The sequence below is a fragment of the Schistocerca americana genome, chromosome 2, assembly GCF_021461395.2.
Source record: "Schistocerca americana isolate TAMUIC-IGC-003095 chromosome 2, iqSchAmer2.1, whole genome shotgun sequence".
Classification (NCBI taxonomy): domain Eukaryota; kingdom Metazoa; phylum Arthropoda; class Insecta; order Orthoptera; family Acrididae; genus Schistocerca; species Schistocerca americana.
The window spans coordinates 401,474,277-401,486,304 of NC_060120.1; the positions used below are offsets into that span (position 1 = coordinate 401,474,277).

At 44.2% G+C, this 12,028-nt stretch overlaps 1 protein-coding gene across 1 annotated transcript in view; it reads left to right on the plus strand.

The window, feature by feature from the left end:
- The first annotated feature begins 2,544 nt into the window (after nucleotides 1-2,544).
- LOC124594051 overlaps nucleotides 2,545-12,028 on the plus strand; it is a 120,962-nt gene continuing 111,478 nt past the window's right edge. Inside the window, exon 1 of the mRNA XM_047132401.1 lies at nucleotides 2,545-2,721. The gene's annotated coding sequence lies outside the window, so the exon portion shown is untranslated. The remainder of the gene's footprint in view (nucleotides 2,722-12,028) is intronic.

Consider the following 12,028-nt stretch of genomic DNA (forward strand, 5'->3'; position numbering starts at 1 on the left):
CGCTCAGTAATCCATATGTGCCAAAGGCAAGGCAGATTAACTTTTAGATGAGAGTATACTTTCGTAATACAAATCTGTTGTTACTATTACGTTTCACAGGAGGCAGCTTGTAGTTTACACAGCTGATGTCATGCATTAGCATTTGGACCACAAAGAAGATATCATCTAAATTGCACTTAACATGATAGCTTATAGCCTAAAATAGAAAAAGCATTTTTGCTTAAAACTACCGGGAGAGGTTTATTTTTTATTGTTAAACAGTTCGTTAAATAACTAGTGTGCCGTTAATGCCACAGCTCAAGGGAAATTCTTTCGGTAAACCGCAGAGTACTTAATAACTGTCCATTCAGAAGATTCAGCCTTGCACAAATTATTGCTGTGATTTAAGATAGTGACAACTATTTTTTTACAGCTGGTAAAAAATAGGAACGTGTTTCAAAGTTTTACTGACCTGCAAAGTAGTTACCAGCATTGTGGATAACCCATTGCCAGCAATGTGGAAGTCTTAGCAGTGCCATTTGTGTTGACAGTCCGAGCGGCGCCGTCTATTGCCCGACGAATTTGTAGCAGTCCTGAAGCGAATGCCGTGAAGTGTTTCCTCAGTTTAGAAATCGAGTTGAACTTACGAGGGCTTAAGTCAGGGAAGTGCAGTAGGTGTTATAGTACTTAGCAGTCCCATCAGTCAAACAAGTCAGTAACAGCTTGCACTGTACGTGCTTCAGCATTGTCCTGCAAAATGATGGTCAGGTCCTGCAAAATGTGTCATCACTTCTGTCTCTAAGCTGGTCGTAGGTTGTGTTCCAAAAATGAACAGCATAGAGACAGAAGTGATGACACTTTCTGCAGGAATTGAACTTTAATTTGGCGGGTTTTCAACACTGTCGACAAGACGAAATACTGGAAAGAATATTTATTGGAACTAAACAAAATTGAACCTTGGTATTGTGACAGTATTTTTAAAGTAGATAATTTAAGTGAAATTGTCTTTAATTTTGAAATGAGAGAGATCGTAATAATTTTCCTTTAATGTCTTAACTGTTGCTGCAGGCAGTTCGATGACATCAGCGGTGGCCCGCGCGGGCGATGTGTGAAGTTAATCCTGGTTCGTGACGTGAAGGTAATGATGGTTCCTCCTGTTTCATTAATATTCCAGTTACGGAGGTGGTCCACGTCTCCGTTGTAGTCGAATCAGCTGGCAGCACTGGCACTATAATAATAGTTCCAGTGTGTGCGTTGTCGTTACGCGCTCGACGTTTTATTGTTAAAAGTTTATTAATCACGCGGTGTGTGAAGGTCGGAATTATGCAATGTCTTTAGTATTTACGATATATAGCTGGCTAATGCCAATACTTCGCACAGTGGTTTCACCGTGTTGTCACAGAAATGAGTCACATGTGTTTATAATTACAACAGTCATCTAAACATCAGTCCAATTTACGTCGTCGTCTTTAAGACAGTTTGGATGAAATATTAAATGTTTCTTGGTCAAATCACAGCTGTGTTCTTTTACTTATCATTTTGGTTTGTTCCACTTTCACGCAATTCTAACAGTTAGTGTCTCCACACGACAATGATGTCTGGTTCACGGCTAATTGTCACAAGTTCACACAGTAAGTAGAATCGTCACCGCAAACACTCCATATACTTTTCAGGTTTTACTCTTCACTTATTAATAACACCCGATCTGCTGTTAACACAGCGGACGCACTGTAATTAATTGTTCCTCCGCGTATCACCGACTTTTACGCCGAACTTTGCAACGTTTCTCCACCTGCGAACCGGCCACGATACCCCAACAACTCGCACGCTCTCTATCGATAGCCAATCGCTTTCTCTCTCTGACACAGTACTTCTCCTAGCCTAAGCAAAGATTTACAAAGCATATAAAACCAGAGCATTCATATTCGTACAATATAAAATACAAAACAGTAGCAAAATGGATGAATAAACAATGTGACGTATTAACAAATAAAGAATAGTTGAAATAAATGATACATACGTACTATGACAAGGTAATGCACAAAAGAAAAAAAAATACTGTCGCCTTTCGGGAAAAGCAATGTCTTTACAGAATTCCTCACACAGTGAAAGTAAAACAATGTCCTACTACAATTTCAAAAGGGAAATTTCAAATATTTTTCGAAAATTGTGAAAAAATGTAAGACAAAAATATAAGTACTCTATATTACCGTCTTGGTACCGATATATCGATATGCAGAGACATATCGATATTCTAAGGAAAAACATCGATGTATCAGTACTTTAGCAACAGCTCCAATTTAGAATTAACGCCCAGCCGGGAGCCATTTTTGGCACCATTGGTTCCAGCTGTGTGTACCGAATTTCACAGCTGGTGTACTCTAAAATTGCCTACAAATTTAATAATGTGTTCCTATACTGCATACTACTACAAATAAAATTTAGTTATCTTTCGTGGTGCTGCAGTTTTAACGGTTAGCAGTGTAGATCTTACAAATTTCGTCCGATCACCAGTGTTTTTCTCGACAGGGCTGACGAGGCGTGCTTTCTGTTGCAGCGTGCAACCAGACGGTGTCGCCGTACGAGGAGGTGACGAGCCCGGAGGCGGAGCCGGGCCGCGCCGTCACCTGCTTCTACCGGCTGCGCACGGCGCGCAAGGACCTCGTGCTGCGACTGCGCTTCCGCCGCTTCAAGGTCGGCGTCCTCGTCAACGGCACGCACTGCCTGCGCGGCTACTTACAGGTAAGCGCGCACTCTGCTCTCGCTTAAATTACGTGGAACCGGATGTTTAACGTACGAAGTTGCAGCGGTGCCGCGACAGCTATTGTCTGCAGGCGACCACCGACCACAGTGCTTCGATATGCGCGGAGACAAAAATTCGCGTGTGTGTCTGTTGGGGCTTATGGGTGCTCAACGTGGAGGTCATCAGCACCCTGAAACACATTAAAAGGAACGAATTCGCTTTAAAGTCTATATATCCGAGTAGTGCATGGTATTGAAACATGGACTATAGGAAAACCGGAACAGAAGGGAAACATAGCATTTTCCATACGGTGCTAAAGAAGAATGTTGAACACTGGGTGATTCTCCTCAGAATCGATGAGAAAAGGAATATAAGGAAGATACTGACAGTGAGAAGGGGTAGCATGGTAGAACATCTGTTAAAACATCGGGGAATAACTTCCATGGTACTAGAGGGAGCTGCGAACGGTTAAAACTATAAAAGAAGACAGAGATTTGAATAAAAGCATTAAATAATTAAGGATATAGATTACAAATGGTACTCTCAGATGACAAGGTCGGCACAGGAGAGGAATTCTGGGCGGGCCAGTCAGAAGACTGATGACTAAAATAGAAAATGGTCCAAATGGCTCTGAGCACTATGAAATTTAACTTCTGAGGTCATCAGTCCCCTAGAACTTAGAACTATTTAAACCTAACTAACCTAAGAACATCACAAACATCCATGCCCGAGGCAGGATTCGAACCTCCGACACTAGCGGTCTCGTGGTTCCAGACTGTAGCGCCTAGAACCGCACGGCCACCCTGGCCGGCACTAAAATAGAAAAATGCAAAGAAGACCGACACACAAAATCCGAAATTCAGTGTGGTACGGATCTCCATAGTGCTTCTTAGCTAACTGAAAATCTGTTTTTAAATTTCCCTGTGGTCAGAGTTAAGATTTCTCCTCCGAAACGGGTTATATCGCTTTGTCCGGAAAATAGCTTGGAGACGTATCGCGTTATATCTCGAAAAATCTTGACACACTGAAATAACATCTTTCTTTAATTACCAAAATACTTCTCACTGCAGTTGATCTTCCAGAGTTCCATATCCCATTGCATTTGATGAATATAAGTTTTGTAAAACGTGATTTTCCTTAAAAATCTGTGATTTTACCGATACCTAACTCGTAGCTAATCAAGCACTTACTGCTACAAGAATCTTAGAAAAACTCTGGAATTCATGAACGATAAAGATCGGTATAGTGTTTCCCCTGCGTTGTTCTCCGGACTACTGTGATTGTACATTGTAAGGTACGGTGCTTAGCGTAGCGGAAGTTACGCGTTCTGTGGACCAACAATGGCCCAGCTCTCTTTGGCCGGAGCAGACGAGCCCGACAGCTGCCAAATGCCAACTACCTTATACCGGATTACATACGCGGTATCTCGTTCTTAGGTCGTACCTGGTTTTAGGGTTTCCGATAGTTGAATGAAAAGGGAGTAAGATTTTAATTCAGTTTCTCGCCAACAACAAGGTCAGAGTTGGACAATGAACTCGGGTGGGACAAGACCAGCGAATCAAATCGGCAATTCCCTCAGCTAACGCCCTTCTGAGTGTAGGCCAGTCAAATGAACACAAAAGAGGCTCAGATTGCAAAGCGTGATGTTGTTCTGATTTCTTGTTATGTTCAAAATTGTTCAAATGGCTCTGAGCACTATGGGACTTATCTTCTGAGGTCATCAGTCCCCTAGAGCGTAGAGCTACTTAAACCTAACTAACCTAAGGACATCACACACATCCATGCCCGAGGCAGGATTCGAACCTGCGACTGTAGCAGTCGCGCGGTTCCAGACTGTAGCGCCTAGAACCGCTCGGCCACCCCGGCCGACTCTTGTTATGTTATTAGGGTCGGTTACGGTAGTGTGAATTCCAGTTTGCAGCTTCGAAAAACTTTGTCTTTCCGAGAACTAAGCACAAGCTACGAATTTCTTGGACTTCGTTTAGTTCTTGCCTTATAATTTATAAACCACGCCGTTCTCCGACATTAACAGCTATTCCCATATGTACAGTACATTAAATATGCAATAGTTTAAGTCCAACCGTAAGTTTATATATCCAGTAGTTTCTGATACATGTAACTGCAAATATTGGCCATTTCTTATCAAAAATTTAAATTTTGAGTTTTGCTCTATTTTCGGGCTGAATATGGGTATCACGGCTCATCGTACAAAGAAAGTATGATAATGGAAGTTAGAAGGAATTTTATTTTATTGGATTTCATTTGAACACAAAATGAAGTCTTCAGGCCCAGTAGCTCTCTGGATATCGCAGATAATCAGTATGTCAGAAATTTAATTTTTAAAGAAGTTAGCATCAACACTTCTAATAACGTATTGTGGGCATTGCGTTCAAAGATTGGATTGTATGTGTACATGAATTGCATGTGGACCAACAAAAATGTGGCCAAAATTAAGTAAGTCCTCGCTACTTTGTGTCATTATAATATCACCCTATTCATCGCAACAGTTGGTTCGTTATTAACAGTCTGTTGTCCATTCCCTTGTCCTGTGAAGGTTTTAGTCGCATTCGGTTCTTGCTCTGTCAGTGTCTCATCGAGTTTTGTAAAATGTGAATTCCGTCAGGTTTTGTCATATACGTCAAAGAGCACTTAAGAAAAGTCACGTGATAGCGGTGAGAGAAAAAAAAAAAAACCTTATGCTTTCACTATATGAAGTGAGTGTGAAGCGTGGGCTTCAGGAGAATTATTAGTTTTACAAATGTTAGATGAAGTTACTGTGCACTATGCGTAGAGGAAGTGATATACTATTTGAAAGTAATGTTAAGGGCACTGTTCGTCGTGGAGGCAAACAGTTCCTGAACCATCGTCTTCTAGGTTATGAAGAGGATTCACGGACCATCGAAATATTTGTTTGTTCTATGAAGATAATATCACTGAGGAATTTATCAAGCACTAAACGAAACTGCCTCAGTCACGAAGGAACAATGTGCACCAAGTGCAATCATTCCGTGCAAAAGAGACGATTCTTGAAGTGGCAAATCGTCGCTGCTGATGCCAGGTACCACTCCACATGTCATAAAACGTTGTACAGCATGGCATCAACTGTTAAACTGAAAAGAGACGTTCAGAGCGGACACATATTAGGGATTGCATGGAACATATATATATATATATATATATATATACACTCCTGGAAATGGAAAAAGGAACACATTGACACCGGTGTGTCAGACCCACCATACTTGCTCCGAACACTGCGAGAGGGCTGTACAAGCAATGATCACACGCACGGCACAGCGGACACACCAGGAACCGCGGTGTTGGCCGTCGAATGGCGCTAGCTGCGCAGCATTTGTGCGCCGCCGCCGTCAGTGTCAGCCAGTTTGCCGTGGCATACGGAGCTCCATCGCAGTCTTTAACACTGGTAGCATGCCGCGACAGCGTGGACGTGAACCGTATGTGCAGTTGACGGACTTTGAGCGAGGGCGTATAGTGGGCATGCGGGAGGCCGGGTGGACGTACCGCCGAATTGCTCAACACGTGGGGCGTGAGGTCTCCACAGTACATCGATGTTGTCGCCAGTGGTCGGCGGAAGGTGCACGTGCCCGTCGACCTGGGACCGGACCGCAGCGACGCACGGATGCACGCCAAGACCGTAGGATCCTACGCAGTGCCGTAGGGGACCGCATCGCCACTTCCCAGCAAATTAGGGACATTGTTGCTCCTGGGGTATCGGCGAGGACCATTCGCAATCGTCTCCATGAAGCTGGGCTACGGTCCCGCACACTGTTAGGCCGTCTTCCGCTCACGCCCCAACATCGTGCAGCCCGCCTCCAGTGGTGTCGCGACAGGCGTGAATGGAGGGACGAATGGAGACGTGTCGTCTTCAGCGATGAGAGTCGCTTCTGCCTTGGTGCCAATGATGGTCGTATGCGTGTTTGGCGCCGTGCAGGTGAGCGCCACAATCAGGACTGCATACGACCGAGGCACACAGGGCCAACACCCGGCATCATGGTGTGGGGAGCGATCTCCTACACTGGCCGTACACCACTGGTGATCGTCGAGGGGACACTGAATAGTGCACGGTACATCCAAACCGTCATCGAACCCATCGCTCTACCATTCCTAGACCGGCAAGGGAACTTACTGTTCCAACAGGACAATGCACGTCCGCATGTATCCCGTGCCACCCAACGTGCTCTAGAAGGTGTACATCAACTACCCTGGCCAGCAAGATCTCCGGATCTGTCCCCCATTGAGCATGTTTGGGACTGGATGAAGCGTCGTCTCACGCGGTCTGCACGTCCAGCACGAACGCTGGTCCAACTGAGGCGCCAGGTGGAAATGGCATGGCAAGCCGTTCCACAGGACTACATCCAGCATCTCTACGATCGTCTCCATGGGAGAATAGCAGCCTGCATTGCTGCGAAAGGTGGATATACACTGTACTAGTGCCGACATTGTGCATGCTCTGTTGCCTGTGTCTATGTGCCTGTGGTTCTGTCAGTGTGATCATGTGATGTATCTGACCCCAGGAATGTGTCAATAAAGTTTCCCCTTCCTGGGACAATGAATTCACGGTGTTCTTATTTCAATTTCCAGGAGTATATATATATATATATATATATATATATATATACTCCTGGAAATTGAAATTGACAATTTTTTCAGCAATATATATATATATTTTTCAGCAATATATATATATATATATATATATATATATATATATATATATATATATATATATTGCTGAAAAAATTGTCAATTCTCGTTGAATGACCTCAGAGACATAATGAAAAGCAATTACGAGTCTGATATCAGAACCGTCAACACTCATCTAATTAAATGGTACGGCATCATGGTTGGACAGAAGTGGACTTCGTTACCCTCTACAGCGTGGGCTCAACCGTCTGAAATGTTTACTTGCAGAAAAAACAGCGAGCGTGACTAAAGCTGTACTCACTTCTCCACCACTTCTTTTGCTCTCAGAGAAGTAGAGTTTCTCCTCGGATCTGAGCTCTTCTTATATGAATTCAGCGGATGTGAAACCACCTCAGCCCTTTTCTGGCAAGGAAAAATAAAATTACGGAGTGTTTCTCAAAAGAAATGTGACTTGGCCACTGTGTTTATCTTCCCAGGGGTGAGTCGGAAAGCTATAGCTGAGGTTGGAGAGAAGTTTCTGATCTCTCTGTATTGAGGGGACACATTCACCGACACATTATGCGGCATTTATTTTCACCTGTTCATCAAATCAGCAGCCACTGCAAAGGTGGACGTGGCTCATTTGTCCCATACCAAAGAAGCTGCTGCCTTCGATTCGTATTTCACATACTACCGCGTGCAGAAATTTTGATGGAAATGCTCCCTTGGCCTGTCACCGTGAACAAGATTATGTGAATCAGCCCCAAGAAAATGTCTCAAATAGCTCTCATGTCTGTGCAAGAAGTGATGCATAGGTGCTTGCAACTGCCGAGGAGCAGGTCTTAAGTGCTCAACTTTGTATGCCTTCAGGAAGGCATAATCGAAAGAGGGTGAGGTTGCAGGGGAAGCTGTCCGCATCGAAATAAATAAGCTCGAAATACGCCGAGAAAGAAAAACAAGGTAAATAAAATCCATCATTTTCTGGCCTACAATGACCCGATATGAGTATATATTTCATTGAGCCTTATGATATTCGGGTATTTTCGTCAACTTCAGCTACAATGAAAGAGTACAGAATGAACTGGTACTAGCGTAGCAGAGGGAGAGGACGGGTAGGCAAGCAAGAATGACCCATGCGTCTAGCTCCAACTGCCACTCCGCGTTCAGCGTCTGTTAATACCCATCGTACGCCAATAATCGCGTCGGAAGCCTTTTCACATGAATCACATGTGTGCAAATGACAGCTCCGCCAATGCACTAACCTTTTATACCCTGTGTACCCGATAGTACAGCCATCTGTATCTGTGCATGTCAGTCTTCCTATTACTTTTGTCATCTCAGCTCAGGCCACCACTGTTGCGGAATCCATTGATGCGGCAACACAGAAAGATGGGGCGACATTAGTGAGCTGTAGGAGAACACTGGTCACTGAAATCCCGGCTCACTGAAATCCCCAGAATCACGTCTGCTGAGCCCCACCTACCCCCCTCCAGTTGCGGGTAGGGGTGATGGGGCGTCAAAGCGCAATGTCAAAATAGCAAAAACGTACTAGGGTTGGGCACAGATTGGCTTGGATGGGAGTAAAACAGCCTGTCCGCTATGCTGATAAAGTGCGGCAACTTGCCTGCCCAGCTAACAGGCAAGTATGGTCAGGCTAAAAGTGTAATGTGTACACCTCTGTCCATTACACCAACAGCGCTATACATCGGTTCTCCGATTAATATCGTGTTTCTCGACTGCAGGAGGGTATTTGACACTATTCCGCTCTGCTTGCTGTATACTTAAAAAAGAACTTACCGACTATCTAACCACATATGCGACTGATTCAAGACTTCCTCGCAAATAGAACTCAACACGTCGCTCTTAACAGAACGAAAGGGACAGAGTTAAGGGAGTTCTCCAAAGAACGTGATGGGACCGTTACTGTTTACAGCGTATATAAGTTATTTGGCAGAATGCGTTGGAACTTCTTTAAGGCTTCTCACAGCTGATGGGGTTGTCTATAAGAAGGCAGCAACGCCAGAAGGCAGCAAAGATTTGCAGAACGTCCTACAGAGGATTGAAGAGCTATACAGGGACTGACAGTCGACCCTGAACGTAAATAAATGTAACATGTTGCCATACATAGGAAAATAGAGCAACTACTCTATAACTACACTATTGCGGACAAATTGCTGGAAACAGTAACTGCCACAAAATATCTAGGAGTACCTATCCGGAGTGACCTTACTGGAATGACCACATAAAATAAGTAGCAGAAAAAACAGATGGCAGACTGAGAGTCACAGCAAGAATTTTTAGGAAAGGTAATTCATTCACTAAATAAGTGGCATACAAGGCGGTCGTTCGATCGATTCTTGAGTATTGTTCATCAATCTAGGCTTTTACCAGGTAGGACTGATAGAAGAGAGAGAAAAGATCGTGGGATTATATAGTCCGTGCGAGAGCGTTACACATATGCTGAAGAAATGCATGGCAGACCTACAAGACAGGCGCCGCGCATCGTGGTTTACTACTGAAATTTCGGGAGAATACTTTTCGGGAAGAGTCGGAAAACATACTACTTCCTCCCAGACACATCTCGCGAAATGACCAGAACGACAAAAATTCGCAAAATAAAAGCTAATACAGGGGCTTACCGACAATCATTTGTCCTACGTGCCATTCGCGAATGGCGAAGGGAAGGGGGCAGGATCATTTAGTGGTATGATAAGTATCCTCCGCTATATACCGTCCGCAGCCTCGCTGAGTACCGATGCCGATATAGATATAGATAGATTGTGTGTGATTTTCTTTGGTTGACTAAGCACTGACTGCCGGTTGAATGGCCTACACACAGGTATGAAGTTAAGGTTTAAGCACAGTTCCTCACTAATTTCAGTGCTAATACATTACATGATTAAGTGATCTTTTTGTATATGTAAGCGAGGTTTCTATTTATAATAGATGTGTTTGAATATGGTGACTATTCTTACTTATACAGGGTGTCCCAGAGATGTTGCGACAAACCTCGAGGCGTTGTAGGGAATGTCTTGACGAATAAATAGAGAGTACGAACGTGTGTCCAGAAACGTCATCCAAGCACGCTATAGATCGTCCAAGACACAGGCGACGGCGCCCGCCGCTAGGCAACTCCTTCGGCAGCAAACGTGACATTTGACGGTGATGAACCGTAGACGGAACGTCTCGCAATGCTTCTCATTCAGGGACTGCAGACGATTGCTACGATCACCAGTGGAGAAGACAGAACTACCTGCCCCCGTAGAGGTCTTGTCTCCTATGGATGCGATACTCTGTTGCCTTGATGGTCGATGCTTTTGGACACGGGGTGCCATCTGCAATTCGTTTTTCTCCCGTATACCGAAAAGAATTGGTGATTTCCAGGAGAAAAATAAACTGTGGATGGAGACGCGTATCTCAAACCGTCTTCCACCGAGGCAACAGAGCATCACTTTCGTAGAGGATACAGCCTGTCCACTCAACAGCTAGCGCCATCTTCTACACTAGCGATCCTGGCTATCAGTGACGATCACAGAATAAGAAACGACATTGTAAGACGTTCCACCCTCGGTATACAAAGTCACGTTTTCTACCGAAGGCACGACGTAACAGCAGGCTCCGGAACCTGTAACATCGACACTCTGCCGCGTCGTTGGGTGGCGTTTCCGGACACAGGTTTCTGTTGTCGATTTATTCCTCAAGACATCCTCTGCGACCCCTCGAATTTCAAGTGTTGAAATATGTGTGAAAATTTATGGGACTTAACTGCTAAGGTCATCAGTCCCTAAGCTTACACACTACTTAACCTAAAGTATCCTAAGGACAAACCCACACACACACACGCCCGACGGAGGACTCTAACCTCCGCCGGGACCCCTCGAAGTTCGTCGCAACATTTCTAGAGCACGCTATACAGATTCATAGTCGTACCTTTATTTAATTTCTGTTACTAGCATAATCATAACGACAGTGATGAACATACAGGCCAAGTTAAATTGGCGTCTGCAAATTGGAGAGGTTCAAAATGGCTGTGAGCACTATGGGACAACCTTTGAGGTCATCAGTCCCCTAGACTTAAAACTACTTAAACCTAACTAACCTAAGGAGATCACACACATCCATGCCCGAGGCAGGATTCGAACCTGCGAGCGTAGCGGTGGCGCGGTCCCACAATGAAGCGCCTAGAACCGCTGGGCCACACCGGCCGGCAACTGGAGAGGAAGCTGATGCCTGGGTGACAGGTAGGAAAAGAGGCCATAAGACAGGTCTCCATTTCATTGAGAGCAGACACTACTATGGGAGGATTTTACAGTGGCCAAAATCTTTGTTTACTTATAGAATAGTACATTCATCAGCACCATTACGTCCCTTTCATTTAACATTGTGGTGGGGTAATGAAGTCAGCCGAGCGGTCATTGTTAACGAATTACTAAAGCATTTTTTATGAGAACTGGTATTTGACATCTTGGTTAGACATAAAAAATATGTGTTTTAGTGTTTTTGGAAATTCAACCTACAATAATGTGAAACAAGGTACGGAATATTTTATGAAAATATTTCATTCCGAAAGCACAATCACTTTTTGATCAGAAATATATTCGGAAAAGATCATGCTTCTTTAACGTTTATTAACGTGAAAGGTTTAGACCATGTTGTGATGTA